This window comes from Rutidosis leptorrhynchoides, chromosome 10, assembly GCF_046630445.1.
Source record: "Rutidosis leptorrhynchoides isolate AG116_Rl617_1_P2 chromosome 10, CSIRO_AGI_Rlap_v1, whole genome shotgun sequence".
Taxonomy (NCBI): domain Eukaryota; kingdom Viridiplantae; phylum Streptophyta; class Magnoliopsida; order Asterales; family Asteraceae; genus Rutidosis; species Rutidosis leptorrhynchoides.
The window spans coordinates 310271723-310298750 of NC_092342.1; the positions used below are offsets into that span (position 1 = coordinate 310271723).

General features: G+C 32.3%; 1 non-coding gene across 1 annotated transcript; it reads right to left on the reverse strand.

Moving 5' to 3' along the window:
• Positions 1–9936: 9936 nt before the first annotated feature.
• On the reverse strand, positions 9937–10043 carry LOC139873704 (small nucleolar RNA R71). The gene has a single exon (XR_011767430.1). It is a non-coding gene; the product is annotated as a small nucleolar RNA R71 (small nucleolar RNA).
• Positions 10044–27028: the final 16985 nt, after the last annotated feature.

The following is a 27028-nucleotide window of genomic DNA, read 5'->3' on the forward strand; positions in this document are numbered from 1 at the left end:
TCGTATTAAAAATATAACTATTTCGCGCACCACCTCGCACAACATCAAGTTTTTGGCGCCGCTGCCGGGGACTCGGCGAAACGCTATATTTTTAATATATATTTGTAAAAATATATTTATATTTAAGTTTGAGAAAAACAATAAAAAATGCGTTTGAACCTGCAATTAAAATCTGAGTCTACATAACTCCGTAATCGCGGAGAGTAACACCTGTAAATCCACGCGATCGCAGGACAAGGTCTGACAGGTCAAGCCTTTGCATTTATTACGAATTTAGGGTTAAATTTTTATATATTATTTATTATTTAGGGTTTAATTAAATAACATATATATTTCTAGTTTTAATATTTATTTTGTAATATTAAGTTTAAATATTATTATTAATTATAAAATTAATACTTTTATAAAATAATAATATAAAAATAATATTTTTATAAAAATAAGTAATTTTATCATTTTTTTTGTCTCTTTTTATAAATTGTATATTTTAAACATTTGTATATTTATCGTTCGTAATTAGTTTTATACTTCTAGATTTTTAGGCTTTGCCGTAAAATCTCTTAAGTGCTTTTTCTTTAGATTAAGATTTAGGCACTTTAGAATTTTGCGACGCAGTTTTTAGATTTTAGTGCCTAATTAAGTTATTGACGTTTTGGATATAGAATTCCTTTAAGCTTTAATACCTTTAGGCGCAACTTTTTAGATTTAATTTTTAGACTTTTAAGTTTCGAAGTTTTTCTTTCTCATTTTTATTTTTTGAAGTTTTTCGACGCGCTTTTTCTTTTTCATTTCTACGCTCTAGTTTTTACTACATAGATTTTTATCTTCTTTAAATCTCGACGAAAAATTATTGTAAGTGATTAAATTGATAGACATCCAAATTTTCTGGTTCGTAGTAATAGTTGAATTTGTTAGTGGCGAGTTGTGGACTTTCGATTTAAAGGGTCCTGGCTACCTGCTGCATCTATTGGCTATTCGAAACTTGGGCAAAAGCAGAAAAGTCTATTAATTTGATAACTTATATAATTTTTAGTTTTATAACTAATAGAATAATTAGTAAATGCACCACATTGTAGCTAAAATTTGATAAAAAGCGTATTATGGAAAATCTCAAAAATATTTTGGAAACTCTTTATGACATACGAAATCAATACCCTCAAACAGGTGTTGATGACAATTCGTTCGGTCAATCTTGGATCACGAATAACGAAACAATAACTGGTTGTGAAATCTGTGGAGATTATCATTCAACATGGAAATGTTATTATTACGTTCCTATGGAAAATTATGCACCTATGGAACTTGAATGGAATGATTATGAAGAATACAATTCAAATTGAGATTATTTCCAAGAATATATCCAAACTCAACAACCAGAGAACGAGAAAAATTACGTGTCTGAAAATTCTTTAGATTATATGAAAATCAAACTCGAAGAACTTGATGCTCAAAATGAACAAATGAGAGAGTTTGTAAATAGGCAAGCTGAAACTCTATCAGACTACACACCTGTTAATCTGAGGAGTATTGTGCAAGAAAATCTCATATCATCGAATTTTGATGAATTCGAGAGCTCCGAAATCACCAACTATCCCGATGATACTTTTTATTCAGTGTTACCAATTTCACAACATATCGACACATTAGCCTCTACCGACGAAATCATCAATCCATCAATGGATGAAGAAGAAGAAACATGTATGTTGGTGTATATCAATCCATTTGACCAAGAACCAGAAAAGAGACATATCCATTTACTAAAAGCTACACTTAAAAAAGAATTAATTAGTGACGATCGGGTGGGTCTAAACTTTAAACCCATTGATATATTATACACCACCCGAGATGTAAATAACTGGCTCACTATTCTAATTCGTGGAACTTATTCTACCGACTTCACATGTCGTCAGCTAAGTGTGGGAAAGTTTAACCCCACTTAACGTTAAATTAGGGGTTCGGGTTAGTGCATAACTCGTTAATAAACATGCATGATGAGTAAGGGTAAAAGATGCATTTTCAAAATTAGCAAACAGTTCAGAAAAGCAACCGTTTTTGAAGAAAAACATGTGTGATAAAACAAGAAGGAATGAACGATGAGGTGCACCATCTATCATTCAACGAGCTTTGAAATTACAAACTAGGTATTTTTAATCACTTTTCTACACTAATCACCCTCATGAATTTATAATAGTCTGATTTCATGCAAATGAGGGCATTGCATGATCTCAAGTGTGGGGAAGGGTTATAAATTCTCTCGGGTTTATACTTGGTTTATTTTCTAAATTTTGTGAAAATTTTAAAAATTTTCAACTAAATGAATTCAAAATCATGTTTATACATATTTATGAACGATAAAACTAGGTATTAATACCGAAATTATTGTTACCCTAAAAAGAGGACATAAATTGAGAAACAACTAAAACGCTTGAATTTATTTATTAAGATATAAAAAGACACATGAAAAAAACCAAGTGTGGGGAGAATGTACCAAGTTATTCAATTAAAAACTATCTATCACATGTTTCTGTAAAGTTTATTGCAGGTGCTTTTGTTTTGGACTAAATTAACTGTTTTACCCGGTTTACTGTAATATATTTGAAAGAAAGATGGATCTACACGATGAATCAATTCCATCATTAAAAGGAAGTAAAGTCTTCCGAAAAAGACACGTGCTTCTTGATTTAGGTCAAGAAGTTGTCGTCCAGACTAGCTGTAGGTTGACGAAAAATCTAGAAAAGTCATCTCTAAAATCAGCAGGAAATCCACGACCTCAGCATCAAACAGGGTCGCCATGTGGTCAGACTTATCCTAACCATGAGAGGATCTATCTCATAAAATGGGGAGGGCGCCGTGCAAATTAGCTTGATAAGACTAATGAATCAGACCCCCAGTAAGGATAATCTCCTTAAAGATTAAAAATCAGCTTTTAAGTCTGATATTACTCAATCCTTGAGATTGACCTTAAAGATTGAGAATTACAAACTCATGGAATTCGATGATATCTAAACTCAAGCTTGAGCGAGAAAATATTTTGATCAAAAATACAAACCGATTTTTTTCTGAAAACCTATTTTCAATGCGTTCATTACCATTGAACGTAAAATCCTGAGAATTCATCAGAATTCATTAGGTCACCTGAATCAAATCGGGTGTCAACCGTAAGAACGGTGGTTGCATAGCATGGTCGGAGTCAGGACCTTGTGCCAGACCGAAAAATCATAGGATGATCTTTACTATTTCTTCTACAAAGGATAGTAACTGCATCCGACACGTTTTAGACCATGAACATCTACATGACATTAGACATTGCCTTAACAGTTGCTTGTTCAACGCTTTCCTTTACAACCGGACGGTAGTTTACCGAAAGGTAATATACGGAGCAAGTATACTGGACGTGTTGCTTTCCTAATACAAGGTTAGCAAGTGGGTGACACAAAACCGCAAGTTTTGAGCTAAAATTTTAAAATCTGAAACCCACAAAACCCACAAAAGCATTTTGCAAACACCGGTGAAGGGTTATTCCGGAAAACTTATCTAGGGTAAAAGCTAGAATGAATTTTCAAAAGATCAAATGTTTTCATAAAGATCCAATTTCCTTAAAGGATCTAAATTTTCATAGTCACGTGGGACTGTAAACCACATCGTTACTATCATTGTTTATACCGCCGTATCAAAATCACTGATGAATAAAGTGTGAGAATAAAAAAGTGATTCGAGTGAAGTGTGATTTAATTTCAAGTTCTGTATTGCTTGAGGACAAGCAACGTTTAAGTGTGAGGATATTTGATAGTGCTCCAAATGAACATATATTTAGTAGCAATATCCTTCCAATATGTAAAGTTTTCAGTTGCAATTGTTCTATTTTCAAGTAATATTCGTTTAAATAAATAAGTGCGAAGACAAAAGGCGAAAACTGAAGATTTGAAGACGCAATCGTCCAAAAAGCTCAAATGTACAAGATACAATCCAAGTGGTTCAATTTATTGATGAGAAATATCTAAAATTGACAAGAGTACAAGTCGCGAAACGCAAAGTACAAGATATTAAATTATACGAAAGGACGTTCGAAAATCCAGAACCGGGACATAAACCGGGCGTAAATGCGCGACGCAACGGACCTAAAATTACAAGTCAACTATGCACAACAATATAATATAATATATAAATAATTATATAAAATTATATATATATATTATATTATATAATATAACGTCGACAAGCAAATGGCCAAAAATTGGTGAGCTGGAATCCGAAACTCCGCACTCGCGGAGCCGCCAGGATAAAAAATGTGCCTATAAAAGCTCGAGCTTTCTGCTGAATCCTTACACCTTTTTTAATTACTCCCTCTGTAGTATAGTATTATATATATATATATAATATAGGTTAGTTTTATATTAGATTAGTTTGGGGTATGTAAAAGTTATTTTACGGGTTTTAAAGTCGAAGTTCTGTCTGTGTAAAGCTACGCGATAAATACTCAATGTAAGTTATGTTCTCCTTTTTAAATTAATATCTCGTAACTAAGTTGTTATTATGCTTATTTGAGCCGAAGTAATTGTGATGTTGGACTAAATATTAAAAGACGGGGTTATTGGACTTTGGACCATAATTGGGGTTTCGACAAAAGATCGACACTTGTGGAAATTAGACTATGGGCTATTAATGGGCTTTATATTAACTAAACGATACCTCGTTAATTTAATATAAAGGTTACAATTTGACATATCTATATATAACCACATACACTTAATCGAATACGATGAGCGGGATATTTATAAATACGAATTATTGTTCATTTGATCGGACACGGGGATGGATTAATAGTCACTAGACTCATTAAAACAGGGGTGGATTACATTCAAGGGTAATTAGTGTAATTGTTAACAAAGTATTAAAATCTTGGATTACACGCAGTCGATAACCTGGTGTATTCATTAAACAAAGTTTTAAGACCTTGTTACAGTTCGAATTCCCAATTAGTTGGAATATTTGACTTCGGGTATAAGGTTAAATTTGCCGAGCATTTTATAATTATGACCGATGAACTATTATGGGCAAAAACCATATAGGTTTCAAATACATCCAGGACAAAGGACAATTAACCCAGGGTAATAAATCATAATCAAAACGTCAAACATCATGGTTACAGAAGTTTAAATAAGCATAATTATTATATTGTTATTTATTTTACGCACTTTAATTATTGTCATTTATATTTACGCTTAAGTTTTAAAATCGATAAACTGGTCATTAAACGGTAAACCCCCTTTTATATATTATTATATATAATTATATATATTTTGTACAAATATAATTATTTAAAATATAGTGTGCAATAAGTCGTCTCCCTGTGGAACAAACCAGACTTACTAAAAACTATACTACTCTACGATTAGGTACACTGCCTATAAGTGTTGTAGCAAGGATTAGGTATATCCCATCTGAAATAAATAATTAAAACTTGTGTATTTTGTAGTATTTCGTATTAAAAATATAACTATTTCGCGCACCACCTCGCACAACATCATTTATACTAAAAGATACGAGGATATCTTCGAATTTCTAAGCTTGAAAGATGATAAAGAAAATTTTTCCGCAAGAATTTAGATTAAATAAGGAACAAGGTATTCGCTAAAGATTTCAACAGATCCTGAATCATCTGGATTCTGTAAATACAGATTTTTGTCCTGGTGATTTGTCCATAGCCTCCTTCATAGTTTTGCATAACCCGCTTTTCAGTACCAAATTTTCTATTGAGCATTTCCAATATTCCATTCTTTATTATCAAACTTTTGGCCATTAAGGCTATCTACAGTTTTGCTGCTTCATCAGCATTCAAAGTTATCATAACTGAATCATTGGTTATCAATCAGAGGTGTTTCAATAATTTCGAAGGATTTGAACGAAGATTGCAATCGTCAATTTACAAAAAATTGTTTATGATGAAATCAAGTGGCAAACTTGAAGAATTATTTAACTGTAGAAGGTGTAACTTATTAACGATATTTTAAGTCCAAATGTGTTGTAATTAATATTTCTGATAATGCTAAAAACGAACATATATTTCATAGCATTATCCTTCAAGAAAGACAGGCTTTTAGTTGCAATTGTTCTATTTACAAGTGATATTCGTTTAAATAATAAAAGGTGAAGACAAAAGACAGATTCAACGATTTGAAGACGCAAATGACCAAAAAGCTCAAACGTACAAGATACAATCTAAGTGGTTCAATTTATTGATGAGAAACGTCTAAAAATTACAAGAGTACAAGCAGCAAAATGCAAAGTACAAGATATCTAAGCGTACGAAAGGATGTTCGAAAATCCAGAACCGAGACATGAACTAACTATCAACGCGTGACTCAACGGAGCTAAAAGTACAAGTCAACTATGCACAAGAATATAATATAATATATATATAATTATATATATTATATTATATATTATATATTATATATAATCCGTGCAGCCCACGTTTTAAACATATTGTGACCAGTGGATGGCTGCCATGCGATTGCATGGCCAGGAGGAACAAACTCCATGCGATCGCTTGGAGTGAAAAGGCTGGCCAGGTCTATAAATTGGAACGATTTCAGTCGATGAAATACACACCATATATCATACATCTCTGCTCTCTCTCAATTATATATTTATATTTATATTTTATAATTATAATTTTAATATTAAGTTAATAATAATAAGGTTATTATAGCGAATGTTTTAAGGTTTGTAAGTCGAAATTCTGTCCGTGTAACACTACGCGATAAATACTCATTGTAAGTTATGTTCAACCTTTTTTAAATTAATGTCTCGTAGCTAAGTTATTATTATGCTTATTTAAGACGAAGTAATCGTGATGTTGAACTAAATATTAAGACGGGGTTATTGGGCTTTGGACCATAATTGGGGTTTGGACAAAAGACCGACACTTGTGGAAATTGGACTATGGGCTATTAATGGGCTTTATATTTGTTTAACTGAATGATAGTTCGTTAATTTAATGTAGAGATTTACAATTTTACGTATCTATAAATAACCACATAAACTCGATCGGATACGATGGGCGGGATATTTATAAATACTAATAATCGTTCATTTGACCGGACACTGGGATGGATTAATAGTCAACGGATTCATTAAAATAGGGGTAGATTACATACAAGGAAACTTTGTGTAATTGTTAACAAAGTATTAAAACCTTGGATTACACACAGTCGATAACCTGGTGTAATCATTAACAAAGTATTAAGACCTTGTCACAGTTTAAGTCCTTAATTAGTTGGAATATTTGACTTTTGGTATAAGGGTAATTTGACTAGGACACTCACACTTTATATTTATGATCGATGGACTATTATGGACAAAAACCAGATAAACGTATCAAATAAACTAGGACAAAGGACAATTAACCCATGGTAAAAAAATTAAAATCAAAACGTCAAACATCATGATTACGGAATTTTAAATAAGCATAATCCTTCTATTTCATATTTTAACGCGATTTTAATTATCGCAAATTTATATATCATCATTTAAATATTGTTATTTATTTTACGCACTTTTATTTTATCGTCATTTATTTTTACTCTTTATTTTGTACTTTTAATTATCGCACTTTTATTTATTGTCATTTACTTTACGCTTTAAATTAAGTTATATTTATATTTAATATTTTTCATTAGGTTTTAACTGTGATATAAGACTTAAAATCGACAAACCGACCATTAAACGGTAAAAATCCCCCTTTATAATAATAATAATACTACTTATATATATATATATATATATATATATATATATATATATATATATATATATATATATATATATATATATATATATATATACACACACACACACACAAATATAGTTGTCGAAAAATATAGTGTAAACTCAGCCGATCCCTGTGGAACGAACCGGACTTACTAAAAACTACACTACTCTACGATTAGGTACACTGCCTATAAGTGTTGTAGTAAGGTTTAGGTATATCCATTCTATAAATAAATAAATAACTTGTGTAAATTGTATCGTATTTAATAGTATTTTGTAGTAAACTATAATAGTATTTCGTACTACACCTCTCACATCATCAGTATTTTTGGCGCCGGTGCCGGGACCATCACGCCGAAGCGAAACGCTATATTCAAAAAAAAATTAGTTTTTAAGCCATTTTTGTAAAAATATATTTATATAAGTTTTAAATATTAAAAACAAAAATATAAAAACATATATAAAAAAAAAAGTAATCGGGCTCGAACACTGTAGCAGCCCTATTTCTTTCCTGGATCCACAGTCCATGCGATCGCATGAGGTGAAAAGACAGGTCTGTAACCTGGGACGTACAATTAGGGTTAGGTTTTAATAATAATTATAATTAATTAAATATTAATTAGGGTTTAATTAAATTAATATTTAGTTTATTTTTAAATTAATTTTGTATTTTTAAGTTTTAATTAAGTTTTTATAATTATAATTTAATACTTTTATAAAATAATAATATAAAAATAATATTTTTATAAAAATAAGCAATTTTATCATTTTTTGTTTTCTTTTTATAAATTGTATATTTCGAACATTTAATTAGTAATTTGTATATTTATCAGTCGAAATTAGTTTTAAACTTAGTATTTTGCCGTAGTTATTTTATATTCCTAGATTTTTAAGCTTTGCCGTAAAATCCCTTAAGTGTTTTTTCTTTAGATTAAGATTTAGGCGCTTTAGAATTTTACGACGTCGCTTATCGCTTTAGAATTTTACGACGTCACTTATTGCTTTAGTTTTAAATAAATTTTAGTGCCTTTTAAGTTACTGCCGTTTTGGATTTAGAATACCTTTTAGTTTTAAGTTTTTAAACGCTAAGTTTTAGACGTAAAATTTTAATTTCTAAGTTTAGATTGTTTTTCGCTTATTATTTTTCGACCTCTTATTTTTCGACGCATTTTTTCTTTTTCATTTCTACGCTCTAGTTTTTAGGACATAGAATTTTCTTTATTTTCTTTAAAATCTCGACGAAAAAATTATTGTAAGCGATTAAATCAATAGACATCCAAAATTTTCTGGTTTGTAGTAATAGTTGGATTTGTTAGTGGCGAGTTGTGGCTTTCTGATTTAAAGGGTCCTGGCTATCTACTGCATCTATTGGCTATCTGAAACGTGGGCAAAATCAGAAAAGTCAATTAATTTGATAACTTATATAATTTTTATTTTTATAACTAATAGGATATTCAGTGAATGCACCGAACAAAACGTTCATCACCTTTTATACGTTCACCACCTGTAACTCGATCAAGACATTTATCCAATATTATCACCATTGATTTTTCTTTAGAATCATCATCTAGTCGGACAAGTACTCCAACTCAAATTTCCGATAATCCAATTTTTGAAACCGACTTCACAATTGAGGACCCGGAGGATATTCAAGGACAATTCAGGGATCCTGAACCACTAGTCATTCCTCCTGAACCACAAATTATATAACCAGAGGTTGTCGAGGAAGAAACCATTAAATCAGAATCCTCTAGTGATTCGGATTCAACTAGTCACGATATGGAAGAAACAGAACCTCAAAGTATGGAAGATCGAATGAGAGCCACACGCACGGGCCAAGGTCATGCCATTAAACAGCCAGATGTTAATGCGTTAGAATTTGAAATCAAAGGACAAATCCTACACATGATCACTAATCAGTGCCAATTTGGTGGTACAGCAAAAGAAGATCCAAACAAACATCTTCGAACTTTTAGTAGGATTTGTAATCTATTTAAGATCCGAGAAGTTGAGGATAAAACGATTTATCTCATGTTGTTTTCCTGGACTTTAAAGGGAGAGGCAAAAGATTGGTTAAAATCATTACCTGAAGGAGCGATTGATTCATGGGATGTTTTAGTTGAGAAATTTCTTAAAAGATTCTTTTCGGCATCTAAAGCCGTGAGACTTCAAGGAGAAAGTGCCATATTCGCACAAAAGCCAAATGAAACGCTATATGAGGCATGGACAAGATTCGGAAAAATGTTGAGAGGATGTCCTCAACATGGTCTGGATACTTATCAAATAGTTCAAATATTTTATAAAGGTGTCAACGTCGCTACACGAAAAGACATCGACACAGCAGCTGGTGGTTTCATTATGAAGAAAACCGCAACCGAAGCTCACAAAATTATTGATAACACAGCTTCCCACTCACATGAGTGGCATCAAGAAAAAGATATCTTTCGTTCATCTAAAGCGGCTAGAGCCGATTCTAGCCATGACTTTGATTCCATTTTCGCAAAGCTAGATGCTTTCGAGAGACGAATGAAAAAGATGACTAAAGATATTCATGCAATACGAATTAGTTGTGAGCAGTGTGGAGGACCACATTTGACAAAAGATTGTCTCAGTGTTGAACAAACAATGGAACAAAAAGAGGATGTTTCATACATGAACCAAAGGCCGGGAAATAATTATCAAGGTAATTATCAACCACCACGACCAAACTACAATCAAAATCAGAATTATAACCGAAATGTTTCATATAACAACCAACAAGATCCTAGTAATCAACAAGTATCCAACAATACTTAAAACCAGCAAAGACCTATTTTTCCAAATAAACCACCACAAACCGATGAGAAAAAGACAAATTTGGATGAAATGATGGCAAAGTTAATATAATCTCAAAACCAGTTATTTACATCTCAGAAACAAACTAATGAACAAAATGCTCAAGCATTTAGAAATCAACAAGCTTCAATCCAAAATCTGGAACAAGAAGTAAGTAACCTAGCGAGGTTAATTGGAGAAAGAAAACTGGGGAGTCTACCTAGCGATACAAATGCTAACCCCCGAAATGAAACAGCTAAAGCCATTACCACAAAAAGTGGTATTACACTTAAACCACCTAAAATACCTGTAATTTCTGATGACTCTAATCCTACTACACAGGCACCACAGTCTAAATAAAGGAAGGAAACAGAGCCGGTAGTTGAAAAGGTTAATGAAGATAACACAATTAAGGCAAAGCCTTATGTTAAACCATACCAACCATCGCTTCCTTACCCAAGTAAAATGAGAAAATAAAGACTTGAAGCCGAGCAATCCAAATTCTTGGATATGTTTAAACAAATAAATGTCAATCTTCCTTTCATTGATGTGATTTCAGGAATGCCAAGATATGCTAAAGTCCTGAAAGATATAATCACAAATAGAAAGAAAATGGAAGAACCCTTGGCTGTTACAATGAATGCTAATTATTCTACAGTGCTGTTGAATAAGATACCAGAAAAATTATCAGATCCAGGAAGTTTCACAATTCCATGTTTTCTGGGTAGTCTTAGTTCAATAGAAGCATTGACAGACTTAGGTGCTAGTATAAATTTAATGCCATATTCATTATACGCTAAACTAGACGTTGGAGAATTGAAACCAACACGAATAAGCATACAACTAGCCGATCGATCAATAAAATATCCTAGAGGAATAATGGAAAACATGCTAGTTAAAGTTGGTACTTTAGTATTTCCAGTAGACTTTGTTATTCTGGACATGGAAGAAGATTCTCGAGTTCCTCTTATATTAGGAAGACCATTCTTAAACACGGCTAAAGCAATAATAGACGTGTTTGGTAAGAAACTGACCCTAAGTATAGAGGACGAGAGTGTTACTTTTTCTGTTGATAGAGCCATCCAACAATAGCAATCTGCAGATGATACATGTTATTATGTTCAAACTATAGATTCACAAGAAGAATTGTTACAATAATTTCCAGAATTACAAGGAACAGGAGAATGTTCTTTAGGAGAAGGAACTGAATCAATTGATGAAGCTGAAATGTTAGCTACACTCATGGCTAATGAATACGAACCAACAACAGAAGAACTTCAAGTACTGAAAGAGGAAGACAGATATCGATACAAATCATCGATAGAAGAACCACCGATATTAGAATTAAAGCCACTTCCAAACCATTTGGAATATGCTTATTTACATGGTGAATCTGAACTACCTGTAATAATCTCGTCTTCTCTTATGAAAAATGAAAAATCTCAACTCATTTCTATGCTAAAAGCTCATAAACCAGCTATTGCATGGAAGATTCATGACATTAAAGGTACAAGTCCTTCATATTGCACACATAAAATCCTTATAGAAGAAGGTCATAAAACATATGTGCAACGCCAACGAAGACTAAATCTTAATATGCAAGATGTTGTTAAGAAAGAAATTATTAAACTGCTTGATGCAGGTTTAATTTATCCAATCTCTGATAGTCCATGGGTAAGTCCAGTTCAATGCGTACCTAAGAAGGGTGGCATGAAAAAGATGAGCTTATTCGTACTAGGACTGTAACAGGATGGCGTGTTTGTGTTGATTATAGAAAATTAAATGATGCCACCAGAAAAGATCACTTTCCCTTACATTTCATTGATCAAATGTTGGAAAGGTTAGCTGGGAACAGTTACTATTGTTTTCTTGATGGTTTCTCTGGATACTTTCAAATTCCAATCGCACCCGAGGACCAAGAGAAAACCACATTCACGTGCCCTTATGGTACTTTTGCTTACAAACGCATGTCATTTGGACTTTACTATGCCCCTACAACCTTTCAAAGGTGCATGATGGTGATTTTTCACGACATGATAGAGGAATGCATGGAAGTTTTCATGGATGACTTTTCAGTCTTCGGTGATACTTTTGAAACATGTCTAATTAATCTTGAACGAATGCTTATTAGATGCGAGAAATCAAATCTAGTTCTTAATTGGGAGAAATGCCATTTCATGGTTAAAGAAGGCATCGTTCTTGGTCATAAAATTTCAAGTGAAGGAATTGAAGTAGATAGAGCTAAAGTAGATGTAATTGCTAAACTTCCACATCCCACCAATGTTAGAGGAGTTAGGAGTTTTCTAGGGCATGCCGCTTTTTACCGATGTTTCATAAAAGATTTTTCTAAAATTGCCACTCCTATGAATAAACTCTTAGAAAAAGATGCTTCATTCATCTTTTCGGATGAATGCATCAAATCTTTTAATATTCTTAAAGAAAAACTCACTAATGCGCCAATCATGATAACTCCAAATTGGAATCTACCATTTGAACTCATGTGCGATGCAAGTGATTTTGCAATGAGAGTCGTTTTAGGACAAAGAATTGAAAAACGATTTCAACCTATTTATTACGCTAGTAAGACGTTACAAGAAGCACAAACGAATTACACAACTACTGAAAAAGAACTCCTTGCTATCGTTTTTGCTTTTTACAAATTTCATTTATATCTCGTTCTAGCTAAAACGGTGGTCTATACTGATCATTCTGCTCTTAGATACCTATTTTCAAAACAAGATGCAAAATCACGATTAATTCGTTGGATCTTACTCTTACAAGAGTTCGATATTGAAATCCGAGACAAAAAGGGAGTAGAAAATCTCGCAGCTGATCATCTTTCTCGCCTTGGAAATCCCGAATTAGAAGTTCTAAATAAATCAACCATACAAGACAACTTTCATGATGAATATCTCTTGCAAATTGATTATAGTGAAATTCCGTTTGCAGACTTTGCAAACTACTTAGTATGTGGATTCCTTGAAAAGGGGTTGTCGTACCCAAAACGAAAGAAATTCTTTAGTGATATAAAACACTATTTTTGGGAGGATCCACATTTGTTTAAGAGATGTCCCGATGCAATAATACGTCGATGTGAATTCGGAGATAAAGCTAGTCAAATATTAAACCATTGTCACACAGGACCAACTGGAGGGCATTATGGGCCTCAAATCACAACAAAGAAAGTATATGACGATGGATTCTATTGGCCTTCAATTTTCAAAGACGGGCACCTTCTTTGTAAATCCTGTAATGCATGTCAAAGGGCCGAAAAATAAGTCAACGTGATGAAATGCCACAAAACGTCATTCAAGTATGTGAAGTATTTGACGTTTGGAGTATTGACTTTATGGGTCCATTTTCAAAATCTCATAATAATCTCTACATTCTCGTTGCCATTGATTATGTATCTAAATGGGCGAAAGCACAAACTCTCCCAACTAACGATGCACGAGTTGTAGTCAACTTCCTAAAACGTCTTTTTGCTAGGTTTAGAACACCGAAAGCTTTAATAAGTGATCGGGGTACTCATTTCTGTAATAATCAACTTGAGAAAGTTCTCAAAAGATATGGAGTAACTCATAAAATCTCCACCGCTTATCATCCACAAACAAGTGGACAAGTTGAAAATACCAACCGAGCATTAAAACGTATTCTAGAGAAAACTGTATGATCAAATCCGAAGGAATGGTCCATAAAATTGGAGGATGCACTCTGGGCTTTTAGAACAGCCTATAAAACTCCAATTGGAACCACGCCTTTTAAACTCGTTTATGGAAAAGCATGTCACCTTCCAGTAGAAATAGAGCACAAAGCATTTTGGGCTTTGAAGACATGTAATATTGATTTGCATGAAGCCGGACGTCTACGTTTAAGTCAACTAAATGAATTAGAAGAATTAAGACATGATGCATATGAAAATTCGTTAATCTATAAGGAAAGAATGAAGAAATAGCATGATAAAAGAATCAGAAGTTCAAAAGAATTTAAAGAAGGAGACAGAGTTCTTCTTTTTAATTCACGATTCAAGCTATTTTCTGGAAAATTGAAATCAAGATGGTCTGGATCATTTATAGTCAAAAGAGTTTTTCCATATGGAACAATAGAGTTAATAAATTCAAACGAGATTGAATTTAAAGTTAATGGTCACATGGTTAAATACTAAATTCATGGTCTGATGGAAGTTGACAAAGAAGTTAATCACAATTTCACCACCAAAGAAAACCCTCAGAATAAAAACATAAATATGTTTTCAACGACATGTGAAAAATCAAAAGTGGAAGATGGAGAGATTTCAAATTAGAGTGATGAAGAAGAATTTCTATATAAACCTCCCATTCCAAGAAACGAAGAAAAATATGAACAAGAAGTTCAAGTAGAAGTGAAAGAACCAAGAAAAGAGCACCCAAAAAAGGTTAACAAACCAACTCCACTTACTAAAGTGGGAGACCCAGTTGAATTTATCATTTCTTGCTTTGTAACAACCCAACCCATATGCAATCGAAATATGCAAAATAAAAAAAAAATTTGTACAGCATAGTGGCGCGGCGCGCCACTGACCTGCGCGGCGCGCCAAAACGGCCTGTCCAACTTTTCCCTTTTTGTGAAAAAGATCGCCCACTTCCCGACATATTTAGACGAAACGCTTTTAACAACATATTCTAATATGTAAAACTAACACGATTCAAACATAAAATAAGTTTTACAAAGCGGGGCCCACATCGGCCCGAATTACGAGTTTAATACAAAACGCGAGTTTCGACCACAAAAAGTTTAAATACCAAACGACCCTACGAGCATGGTGTTTGGGGTTAAACTACCCAAGTCTCGGTCAAACTCCAAAAGATAATATCTCCAAAAGCCTCCCCTAACACAACGAGATCTCTACTCTAAACGAACGCCCTTACCTTTGTCCATACCTGAGCCTATAAAAAGGTAAACAATGAGAGGGTAAGCAAAGCTTAGTGAATGCAATAATTACACATACATATATATACCCCATCTCTTTGCAATCACATTCATTAAATAACTCGTACGAACTCGTAACTCAATTTGCATGTCATCGTACCCAAAACACTTAACAAGTTGTACGTTATCACAAAACCGCATTAGCATATACTCAACACAATGTATATATATATATATATATATATATATATATATATATATATATATATATATATATATATATAACAATATGCTAAATAATCGACAATCTTAATATGGTTAACCATAAACGCTATGGTGCTACCGGCTCGTGGTTCACACCATACGCAATTGAGTCATACTCTTTTATAGTGCTACCGGCTCGTGGTTCACACTCGATGCTACCGGCTCGTGGTTCACATCTTATTTTATAGTGCTACCAGCTCGTGGTTCACACTCGATGCTACCGGCTCGTGGTTCACATCTAAGTTTATAGTGCTACCGGTTTGTGGTTCACACTCGATGCTACCGGCTCGTAGTTCACATCTTATTGCACACATGTTATGGCACTACCGGCTCGATGGTTCATACCATAACACCCACAAATAAACACATCATATACACATACGTATAATTACTCCACTCACCTCAAAGTCTCTTGTGAAAAGTAACCGAGCTTGCAAAACTTCAAAGTATCGTACCACCACACTCAAAACATAGCTAGGAAGTAGATGAACAACTTTTGAACTTGAGCTTAAGCGAGATTCCTTCTTCTTCTTCTTCCCCAAAATGAGTTTTCCCTCACTAGAATATCACTCTCTCTCTAGAATTTAAATGGAGGTGATAAGGGTTGTTGAAGATAGAGTAAATGAAGCTCCAAGAACTGATCTAGGCCTTAAATTCGAGTCCCCATGTGAAATTACCAAAAAAGCCCTCAAAATAATCTAATTTAAAAGAAAGGAATCTGTCACAGAACAATGGCGCGGCGTGCCAAATGCTTGCGCGGCGCGCAGATTGCCCTGGTCAGATTCTTTTTCATTTTAAAATGTACAACGAAACCCCCACTTCAAGCATCTTATTTACGCTTATGTACACAACAAATATTTGGGTCTTACATGCTTGCTTAATGATGGTGCTATGTATAATAGGCTCGCAGATTTAGGGGCAAGTGCGAATATTATGCCTCTTTCCTTATAAAAAAAGATTAGGTGTGGGTAAATTAAGACCATCCAGCATAGGTATTCAATCATTTGACCTAACGATTAAACACCCGGTTGGAATAGCCAACAATTTACTTGTTAAAGTGGGAAGTTTGACCTTTGTTGCAGATTTCATAATAATTAATATGGAGGAAGAACTTGATATTCCTCTGATTTTAGGTCGCCCATTTTTAGCAACCACCGAGGCATTCTTTGATGTAAGAGAAGGTAGAATGACACTTAGGGATGGTAACAAATCGGTCACCTTTGTGAACCGAAAGTCTAAATCTTCACCAACCAAAACTGTTGAACCACTAAAAATGCCTAAGTGTGGGGAAGATGAAGAAACACCTAATGATGACCTGATAACAAAGAACCCCGTTGTTAATACGAAATTAGACGAACCCGTTTTTAATAGTTCAATGAAGAAACTTTATAAACGGATTCAAGATGCTAGGATTAAGGGGAACTTTAAGTTATGTAATCGATTAGTATCCAATTTGTTGCCTAAAGAAAAGGCGATGTTAGTTAAATTTATGAATGTTACAGAGGAAATCAACAAATGGCTTGAAGCAAAAGTCAGAGATATGCAAGTTGTTGATAATCCAATTGAAATTGATATTGAAATTAATCACAATTTTGACACCACAGCTAACTAAGTGTGGGGAGATTCGAATCTTTTAAGGATAATATAATGCTGTCTAGAGTTAGATTTTCTGTTTTCGTGTAGTTCTCGAGAATGGAATCTGAATGGTCTTTCCCTAGCAGACCCTAAAGAACTAGTCTTCTCCCCCCATTCTGAATTTTTTGTTTTTAGGTTTTACGAGATGAAGAATTCCTTTGATTTGAACCATGGTCTAATGCTACACGCTTTGATTGCTAAACGTAATAATGACACCCTCCCGAGTGACCTGGTGTCAGTAATAAGAGGCAGATGTGACGAAGTGAGAAAAGAACTCAGGAGAGAACATCATAAGACACATTTCGGTAAAGGAAAATCAAAATCCGCAGCAAAAAGAAGAGCACGACATCTTGAAAAATGTCATAAATGCGGAAAATGGTCACACGAAGGTAAATGCTCGAACAATCAGACACATTCCAATACCGAGTTCGTTACTCTATGCAGAGAAGGACCGTTCATATGTTTAGAAGAAAAATTATTGAAAATTCGTGGATACGCTTATGTAGCAATGGATAACCAAATCGAACGACTCTCTTATGAGTCAACTAAAGCAGGTCTCTGAGAATTCTATCTCATAGGTAAGTATGTACAGTTTTTATTTTTATTGCTTTTAACCTTTTGTTAATAAATGCTGAATCGTTCGCTATAAAATATTAAATTGATATTCAATAAAATTAGGTATAATAAACCGAAATTATTGACAACATACAAAAATTTAACGCATCACTGTGAAATTTACCGTTTATTCATAAGGTATAAATATCTTTAATCAATCAACTTAAAATATTTCAAAAATTCGTCTGGAGTAAAACTAGGTAATTTAGCCGAAATTACTTTACCCAAAAGAGGGACGTATATTTTTGTTAATATTTGATTGATTAATGTAGAGACCCGTCCTAATCCATAAAGACGAATACAATAACATATGGTTACATTGCGAGGCATTTGACCTCTATATGATACATTTTACAAACATTGCATTCGTTTTTAAAGACAAACTTTCATTACATCAAAAGTTGACAGGCATGCATACCATTTCATAATATCCAACCTATAAATGACCTAATCTATCATTTACTTAATAATAATCTCTATTGAACTCAACGACTTAAATGCAACGTCTTTTGAAATATGCCATGAATGACTCCAAGTAATATCTCTAAAATGAGCAAATGCACAGCGGAAGATTTCTTTAATACCTGAGAATAAACATGCTTAAAAGTGTCAACCAAAAGGTTGGTGAGTTCATTAGTTTATCATAATCAATCATTTCCATAATTTTAATAGACCACAAGATTTTCATTTCCATTTCTCATAAATACACATCCCATACATAGAGATAAAAATCATTCATATGGATTGAACACCTGGTAACCGACATTAACAAGATGCATATAGAATATCCCCATCATTCCGGGACTCCCTTCGGACATGATAATTTCGAAGTACTAAAGCAGTTCAAATTCCCTGACTGGGGCTTGTTAGTGCCCATAGATCTATCTTTAGGATTCGCGTCAATTAGGGGCCAGTTCCCTAATTCTTAGGCTACCAAGCTAAAAGGGGAATATTCGATTTCGATCATTCAACCATAGAATGTAGTTTCAATTACTTGTGTCTATTTCGTCAAACATTTATAAAAGCGCATGTATTCTCAGTCCCAAAAATATATAATTGCAAAAGCATTTAAAAAGGGAGTAATGAAACTCACGATACGATATTTTGTAGTAAAAATATGCATACGACGCAACTGAACAATGCAGGGTTGGCTTCGGATTCACGAACCTAAATCATTTATATATACATTAACAGATATAATTGTAATCGAATGAATTTATATTATTAGTGATATAATTGTTATTTTAATAAATTATATGTTATATGTTTTAAATATAGTCTTATGTACTAATTGTTATTTGGTAAAATAATATTAATACTAATAAATAAAAAGTTGTAATCTCTTCATAATGATAATAATAATGATAACAATAATGTCAATTCAAATAATAATAAAAATGATAATTTTATTAATAATGTTATTTTTAATAAAAATATAGTTTTAGTAAAAATGATAATTTTCACAATAATGATAATAAAATAAAAAGTTGTATTATTTTTACAATAAAAATTATAATTTTGATAATAACTCTTAATACTAATAATATTTATTAATAATACTTGATAGTAATTAATGTTAATAATAAAAATAATATTAATGATAATAATAGTTATAACATTGTTAATTGTTAATAATAATAATAATAATAATTATAATAATAATAATTATAATAATTATAATAATAATAATAATAATATAATAATAATAATAATAATAATAATAATAATAATAATAATAATAATAATAAATGATACTTAATATTTGTATTAGTAATAATAATAATAATAATAGTTATAATACTAGTAATAATAACAATAAATATAATAATATTAATAATAGAGTAATAAGTAAACTATCTCAAAGAAGTAGTCTTAAAAAAATGCCCAAGTCCGGGTTTGAACCCGCGACGTCCCGCTAACCCGATAACATCCTTAACCATTCATCCGTTTTTGTTTTTCTGTTGTATAATCATACTTAATTTTTATTTAACCCATAATATTCTGTTTTCCCTATTTCTTCTCCTTCTTTTTTAAAAAAAAAATGTCACAGCCCGGGATCGAAACCGAGACCTCTCGCTAACACATAAACACCCCTTAACCATGGCTCTACTTGTTCGTTTATGAAATACTCCCAGCTTATTTCCTTTTAACCAAAATATTTCTGTTTGTTCATCTTCAATATTATAATCCTTATTCCATTATCATGATCATAATCACGAACCTCACCATCATATTATCATAATTCGTGTCACCATGATCATTAATGTTTCATCATGAACATGATCAAACATAAAATCATAACATCCACCCGCTCATCATCATACGTATACATTATCATCATTACTTAACAATCGTCTTTTTCATTATCTTATTTCTTCATCTTACTCTCATGTTATTACATACTCATCATCATCTATCATGCATCGTCAAAAAAGAATATATATATATATATATATATATATATATGTATATGTATATGTATATGTATATGTATATGTATATGTATATGTATATGTATATGTATATGTATATGTATATGTATATGTATATGTATATGTATATGTATATGTATATGTATATGTATATGTATATGTATATATATATATATATATATATATATATATATATATATATATATATATATATAAATGAAGTAGTAGCTGTGTAGTATGATTGTGCTTAGCAAAATGGGTTTTAAAACTGGTTCAACAACAGCCCATCAAGAACAATTAATTGGATCATGGCTCAATACAAAATAAAAAGCCCATCAGAAACACAAAGTAACTTATGGCCGAAAAGAGAAACTGAAGCCCAACAATTTAAATTGTAAATGTGTAGCGATAATTTAAGTAGGTCGACAAGGATTTATGGGTGGGGTTTTATGGTTAATTGGTTGTCGGCCCTACTGCAAACCAAGAAATAAAATATCATTCATTACTCATTAACTGAAATATGGAAAGATTGCAGATGGTGGGGGTTGATCACGACTACAAAACATAAAAATATAGCTGCACCAGTCGAACAATATAAGTGGGTTTTTGTTAAGTGATTGTTGGGTTCAAATAGAAACGGGAAGACGGACTTGTTAGCAGTAGCTGAACAAGATTTGATTGTGAGTTGCAGGCTGTTCGAAATAGAAGTAGAAACAGGCAGTTTTCTTGGACAAAGATAGAAGAGAGAAGATAGAAAAGGTGATGGTGGTTCGGGTTGAGTTTTTGGTTTGATCCAACATGAGTAATTAACATAGCAACTGCAGTCATGACTATGGTTTAATGGTATAGGGTTGATGAAAATGATAAAGGTAATGGTTCATGGAAACAACTTGACGTTCGAGTTTCGATTATAGAACGTGAAACCGTGATCGAGTAAAGATTTTATGGGTGGTTAAATGGGTGTGGTTCGATTCAAACTGATAAGAAGAAAAAAAATCGCTATAGCAGTTTATGATTGTATATGGTGGTGGAAGGTTGGGGTTATTAGGGTGGTGGTTATTGATTGATCAAGGTGATGGTGGAAGTCTCGGTGATGGCCGATGGTGTTGGGATGTGGGTGTTCTTGTTGGTTTTGGTTGATATAGATGGCTAGCATGAGTAAACAAAATGGAGTAAACAAAATGGGTTCTTGATTGGTGGTATGTGGTTGATTTGAAACATAAAAAAAACTAATATAATAGGTACTAGTATATGTGTTTGTTTTTCAAAAAAGGAATAAAACAATCAGAAAGCAATTTAGTTGAGGTGGGGTTACGGCAAAACAAGGAAAGAAATTAAAGTTTGTGGTGCATGAATCTATCATCATATGTATATATATAATTTTAATGGTGAAAGACAAAAACACAACTTGTGTGCTCCACAACAAAAAGAACCAAGTTGCATGACCAGTAATAAGTTCTTAATAATGAAATTTTAGAATCAAACGTGCCTATTAAAAATATAATACGGTAAGTGAATTTGAAAAAGACAATCAATCACTCAATCAAGCAAAGAAACTTAAATAGGATAGCCATCGGTTAATATTTAGTCGACATAGATTTTAGGGTATTATATTGTGCTCCATTTGTTAATCAGTGGCGAATAAAAAGTCTTCAGAAAAATTCCATATTTTTATAATAATTATCTTTATTTATTTCAGTCATTATGGTATAAAATTCGATCATTAATTTATTAAATAAAAATTACATCAACTGTCCCTCTCAATTCTAGGTAAAATATAAAAATTGTTAAAATTTAATAACTAAATTCTAAATACATTTTTAGTAAGCCTAAAATTTATAGAACTCATTTTCGGATCACCGTTTATTTTAAAATCACATAAGTTCATTTTTAACTTGATTAATAACTATCAAGATGACAAACGAGGAGCGTTTATTAAATAAATTCTAAATCATATTTATATATATATATATATATATATATATATATATATATATATATATATATATATATATATATATATATATATATATAGTAATATCATATATTGTTTTTATTTACACAAATGAATTAAATCACATAAGTTTTTCTTTCATCTTTATAAATTACAATATATATAATATTACTTATGTTTAGAATTCATATATATTTACATTTTTATTTACACACAAGTGTTCGTGAATCATCGGGAATAGTCAAAGGTCAAATGATTTCATGGAAACAGTTCAAAAATTTTGTGACTCAACATTACAGACTTTGCTTATCATGTCGAAATCATATAAAGATCAAGTTTAAATTTGGTCGAAAATTTTCGGGTTGTCACAATTAAAGTGGGATAAAAGACCAAAAAAATTTTTATTTTATTTTTACCTTGTTTTTAAAATTAATATATAACTATATTATTATAAATGTAAAATTGTAAAATTAATATATATAAATATTATTAATATTTATATGAAATTTTATGCATTTTAAATTTAAGTTTGGTGTGATTTTAAAAACAAAAATGTACTTGATTTCATTATGTTAAAAATTGATTTCTAAAATGTGTCGTAAGTTAAACACTAGGTCGTTGAACCGAAATTGCTTTACCCAAGGGCAGGGCCACAAATTTTATTATCATTATTTTTAATCTTATTGATTTAAAGTATGCCAAAAACATTTAAAAAATCCAAAAATCTTTGCTTTTAAAACGATCGCTTTGAAATGGAAAATTTTAAATTTTGTAGAGGGACGAACTAGGTAAACATACCGAAACGACCTCAATCTAAAAAGAGACAAAATTTTAAAAATAAATTAATTATTTGTTTTATTAGTTGAAGGTTTTTATAAATAAAAAAAAATACCACACCCCATGCGATCGCATGGGGTTTGCACTTGGAACCCATGCTATCGCATGGGGACCAAATGCAGGTCAGGATCAAAAAGGCAACGTGCTGCTTCTGTCTTCACAATAACACAAAAACACACGAACATACTCTCAAAAACACCCCTAAAATTCGCAATTTTTCACCAAAATTCACCAAATCTTCACTAAAATCACAATGAGGAGATACCTTGCAAGAAGTTTTTCAAAGAAGGTAACAATTCCACCCTTAAAACACTCTTTAATTCGGATGTATAGTGTTCTTGAGCAAATTTTTACCTAATTTAATTTTGATGATTTCTAGCTTAATTAGAGTTAAATTGTTAGTGTATTATGCTTGTATAACCTAGATTGATGCTATTTGTCATGATTTGAAGCCTTAAACTTCAATATTTTTAGAAATCTAGGGTTTGTGTTCTTGAGCAATTTGGGACTTTTTGATATAAACAAGTTATGGCTGATTTTCGTTATGAATTAGTACTAAATTAAGTAGTGTAACATGTTTAGGTTGCTAAATGATCCAAATTTTGATCATAAACATGATTTTTGAACATCAAAGTGGACTTTTTAAGTCTAAAATTCATGAACTTGATTAATTTGATATAAATGCCATTTGAAACTTGTTTAATTGCTAATAATGATTATTTTGACATGTTATGAACATTGTATACATTTTCATATATGCTTATTTGAAAAAATGTAGAATTGTTAAATTCATGAAAATGTGTATAGGTTTAATATGGATTAAACATGTTATTGTAATTGTGTTAATTAGTTATTTTGCTAACACTAATGCATTATTTGGATGAACAAAATTTTGTGTTTAATGTATTTTGCAGAGAAATACAGATACTGACGGTGCATCATCGTCTAGACAAGCTGATCCAAAGCCACAACCTGAGCTGCAGCCTGAGCCACAATAAGAGCAGCAACATCATAATCAACACCTACCATATTATGAACCGGAACTACAAATTTTTACTGCCTACATACAATATCAGCCTCATGAATTAATAATACACTCAAGAGTTGATGAACAAAAATTACATCCTAATCTCAAATTTGAGCGAAACTGGGCAGATTACTCGAAGTACCAACGCAACAAATTTAAGCTATACAACAAAAATGTGAAAGTACCAAGGGTAATAGATTGGAGACCTTTAGAAGAAGTCAACCTAGCTAACTCAGTTAGGCAGTACTAATCCAAAGGTATGGAAACTCTTCTTTTCCTGACTGGGAACTTTTGTTTACCATCCGTAGGCCTGTATATAAGGAATGGTGTGTTGAATTAATGAGTACTATAGCATTTAATAAAGATGTATCTATGTTAGATGATAGGACTTTTCTTAGTTTTTTACTTGGAGGTAGGATGTACAGGATGTCCATGCTGGACATGACTAGGGCCTTACAAATTTACAACCCGACTGATTTGTTATCACCTGATTGTATAGCTTTGATTTATGAAGGTGAGAGGATAGATAGAGATTTTGACGCTAATGCCATATGGAGGCGTATGTCAAAATTTAATGTGTTTACGCGGGGTGGAAGACACTCCTATTTAGATATTGAAAAAGCAGAGCTTCGCGTAATTCATAGGTTTTTAGCGAACTCGATTACACAACGAGGTAGAAACAAGGAGAAATTGACCCTAAACAATTTATTCTACCTTAAGTGCATTCGAGACCCCAGAAGCTTTGTTAATATCCCCTACTGTGTTAGTTATTATTTGTCCAAAATGGTGGAAGGTATACAGGAGGGGGGGGGGGAATAATAGGAGGTGGAATTTTTGTTACTCTCATTGGAGAGTATTTAGGTGTAGATAGGGAACAAGGGGGTCCAATGATTGTGGTGCAGGAAAAAACCGAGACTATAGGTCTATCAGTTTATCAAGGTGCACAGGTACTAACTCGGAGACACAATAGGCCAATACCATATCAGGGCACCCATCTACAGGTTGAGAGGGGTTCGGATGAGGAGATGAAGGAAGCAGATGACATTAGGGATGTCATTAGGGATAGTTATACTGATGTTTATCAGCGTATAGATAAGGTGGAAATGATTAACGAGGCTAGGCATCATCAGTATGAGTAGTGGAGAGCCGCGGATGAGTATGAGCAATCCAGGCAACGCCAGCATGATAGATGGGCCGTTCATCAGCACCAGATCATGAGCCATCTATCATATCAGGTACCACAAAACTACATTCCGACTCAACATGCATACTATCCACCACATCAGCCTGACATGCGACCGCCCTTTAACCTATACGACCCCAACCAAGCCTATCAGAACACCTATCACCAGCCATGAAACCCAGACGATAACATGAACTGGAATCTATATCCAGATTGATAGTGTTCCATTGGTGATTTCTTATCTTTTATCATTTTTATCTAATTATGTTTAAACATTTGATATTTTGATACTTTTATGTAATTTTTAAACATTTTTATTATTTTGTTACTAATATTTCATATTTATAATTTGAAAGTGGGATACTAAGTCCCATTTCAAATTACCATGCATGTTTATATTTGTATTGTATGTATATTGTCAATTGTACACAACAGGGTAAAACAGCGAACTTTCAAAGACTGGCATTAAGTTCAACAAAAGCAACTAATTTTGACGACAAGATGCAAAATATATGTGAAATAACAACTGATGGAATGAATAAATGATGTGCACCATTTATCATTCAAACAAACAACAATATGTTTGGAAACTTTGGTAAAATTTTAATCATTTTTCTACTCTAATAGCCCTCATGAATTTAAATTTTTACTGATTTCTTGCAAATGAGGGCATTGCAAGATCTTAAGTATGGGAAGAGATTAAATTCTTTCGGTTTAAACATTGAATTTATTCACTTAGTTTAATTGCCAAATTTTGTGAAAATTTGAAAAATTTTCAACTAAATGAATTCAAAATCATGTTTATACATATTTATGAACGATAAAATAGGTGTTAATATCGAAATTATTGTTACTTCGGAAAGGATATAAATTGAGAAACAACCCAAAACGCTTGAATTCATTTAAAATGGAATAGAAGAGAATAAAAAGGCAAAGAAAGAAATAAAATAAAAGCTAAATGTGGGAAGAATTTACCAAGTTATTTAAAACATATATCACGTATATTTGTACAAGATTATTGCAGATACTTTTGTTTTGGACTAAACTAATTAGTTTTACCTGATTTACTGTAATATATTTGAAAGAAAGAAGGATCTACACGATGAATCAATTCCATCATTAAAAGGAAGTAAAGTCTTCCGAAAAAGACACGCGCTTCTTGATTTAGGTCAGGAAGTTGTCGTCCAGACCAGCTGTAGGTTGACGAAAATCTAGAAAAGTCATTTCTAAAATCAGTAGAAAATCCACGGACCTCAGCATCAAACAGGGTCGCCATGTGGTCAGATTTATCCTAACCATGAAAAGGATTTATCTCGTAAAATGGGGAGGGCGCCGTGCAAATTAGCTTGATAAGACTAATGAATCAGACCCCCAGAAAAGGATAATCTCCTTAAAAGATTAAAAATCAGCTTTTAAGCATGATATTACTCAATCCTTGAGATTGACCTTAAAAGATTGAGAATTACAAACTCGTGGAATTCGATGATATCTAAACTCGAGCTTGAACGAGAAAATATTTTGATCAAAATTACAAACCGATTTGTTTTCTGAAAACCCATTTTCAATGTGTTCATTACCATTGAACG